This window comes from Dendrobium catenatum, unplaced genomic scaffold (genome assembly GCF_001605985.2).
Source record: "Dendrobium catenatum unplaced genomic scaffold, ASM160598v2 fragScaff_scaffold_1557, whole genome shotgun sequence".
NCBI lineage: Eukaryota > Viridiplantae > Streptophyta > Magnoliopsida > Asparagales > Orchidaceae > Dendrobium > Dendrobium catenatum.
In genome coordinates this window covers 5,775,579-5,778,057 of record NW_021320019.1, presented here as the reverse complement: position 1 = coordinate 5,778,057, position 2,479 = coordinate 5,775,579, and the positions used below count along the sequence as shown (strand labels likewise).

The following is a 2,479-nucleotide window of genomic DNA, read 5'->3' as shown; positions in this document are numbered from 1 at the left end:
TTCTTCGGCTCCTTCGTTGCTGTTCGACTTCACTCCTTCGACCACGTTCCCTTTCTGTCGGATCGGAAGTCACAACATTTTAATCGGAAGCAACTACGGGTGATCGCTCGCTGTGAAGGTAACTACCTTTCGCCCTTTCACGCGCTTCTTCGGCCAAATCCCATAAATTCGTAGGATTTATTCTGCCGTGAGGAGAATTAGCAGGTGATCAAATCCCGTATGGCAGGATTTGGCATAAATCCTACTCATAATCGGCATAAATCCAACATCCAAACAACCCCTAAAGCTCCCTAACCCTTCCGGATACTACAAGATGCATAATGAGAATCATGAGATTGAGAGATCTACCTTCTTCAGCATCGAGAGCCATTCGTCTGAACGGGGAGAGTCTTCCGAGGCCAGGGTAGATCTCGTGAGCGGGAGATTCTTCCGCATTGATGCATTTGCGGTCGACCTCTTGAACAAGTTAAGTTAATAGAGAGTAGAGAAGGGAGTCGGGAGGAAGGACAAAAATAAAAAATAAACTGAGATTAGGGCTCTATTTATAGAGAATGCGCAAGGGTTATCGGACTGAAAAATAAATTAGTAACTATTCAATTTGAAGTCTAGATGCGCCCAAATACGAAGTTACCGTTATGCATAACTTAATTCAAATTTTATTTAAAGTTAATTCAAAATTAGAAAAAAAAAATATTTTTATAAATTTAAGTATAAAATAGATGAATTATGCATTTTAATTTTTTAAATATATTTCAATTTTTTACATATAATAGTATATTTTATAAAAATGCATTTCAAACTTGTTCTATTTTTATTTGAAAAAGTATTAAATAAAATTTTATTTTATTTCATCAATTAACCAACAATTTCTTTTATTAAATAAAATTTTTGGCTTACTAGCTAGGCAAAGTTTTTTGGGCACACTCTCACCAAAATGATAACCTTCACCAAAAGGTACACAAAAATGTTATACAGATATACCTAGATGGGGTACCCTGTAGTACCCAAATGCGGTACCTAGAAGTACTCAAGGTACACAAAACTTCACATAAACACACAAGAAAGGAACACATGAGCAAAAAAATGAAATAAATAGTCATTGAAATGAAATGTTAAATTCTTCATTTGAACAATAAATAATGGATGTCAAAACACATCAATATCTACCAATACACAATGATATCCACCGGTACACACCGGTATCCACTTGTACGCACAAGTACGCACTAGTACCCATAGGTGCACACCAGTACACATTGGTACAGAGTATAAAAAAATCCTAAACCTAAACCCTAACTTGACATTTGAAGAACGAATAAAATTAAGATATCTCGTAGAAAAAAAAAACTAACATATTTCGTGAAAAAGCTTCTTATACGGGTAATAAAAAATTAACCTTAGTCATGACTAGTGTTTCTGCAACGAAAATCTAAAGCAAACAGAAGCAGCTTTGGACGAAGAAGAAAAGTGACTTTAACACGAGATAATAAAACGCCCCCATCGATTTTGAAAAACTGAAACGTCTCGATTGATTTTGAAAAATTGAAACGCCTTAATAAAAAGTAACTTTTTGCGTTTGGTCAGGGTCAGTCATCGAGCCAAGCAGGGTTGTCAAGCCATAAGTGATGACATTTTATTGGAGTCTGGATGTAGAGCTATGCCCGGAGTCCACACCGAATAATTTTTCTATCAAATGACATCACAGAAGACACAAAACACTCTTTCTTTAATCGCACTTTGAAATGTATTACTGAGATCAACTCAATGTGTGTTTGAAATGGCTACAACTCTCAGTAAATTAGGTTGTGAAACTTTTGCATAAAAAGTTACTTTTTAAAATCGTTGCACAAAAATCATAATAGTTTACTTGGATAGTATAACTTTCCATCTCCTATTCTAACTAAAGTACCTTGATACTTTTATATTGAGATGTCTGAAAATTTTTTAACTGCCAAAACTTTTTAAAATGTATATAACAAACTAATAATTCTAAATTAAACTTTTATCCAATTTCAACAAATATTATTTTACTTTTAAATATCAAAATATAAATAAATTTTTTTAAGAATATACAATCATACTTAAAAATAATCTGAAAAAAAAATCTTTCAAATTACTTCATAAAAAATTATATTTCAAAAAAAATAATAATATATTTTGGCAAAAAATTTAAGATTGAATTTAAAAAAGTATGTAATTACTTATCATGAAAAAAAAAAATCTATATATCTAAATTGCTATTTCAATGTAAGGAAATACATAATAAAAATTATTTGAAATCCAGAATAAATTGTTACATATTAATTGGATAAGGTTAGCTAATATAATATCTAATATTGAGTTTAAAGAATATTGAATATATTTTAAAATTTACAACAATGAGAATCCCTAAACTTTCTGGCCATACAAGGGATTAAGTTTTACAACTTATGGTAGCTAGATACATTAGGAACTATACATACTACCTCAACACGTCCGT

The 2,479-nt window shown here is 31.5% G+C and overlaps 1 protein-coding gene across 1 annotated transcript in view; it reads right to left on the bottom strand.

The window, feature by feature from the left end:
- LOC110102736 (probable protein arginine N-methyltransferase 6.2) overlaps positions 1-420 on the bottom strand; it is a 47,413-nt gene extending 46,993 nt beyond the window's left edge. The window contains 1 exon segment of the mRNA XM_028700557.1: positions 349-420. The gene's annotated coding sequence lies outside the window, so the exon portion shown is untranslated.
- Positions 421-2,479: the final 2,059 nt, after the last annotated feature.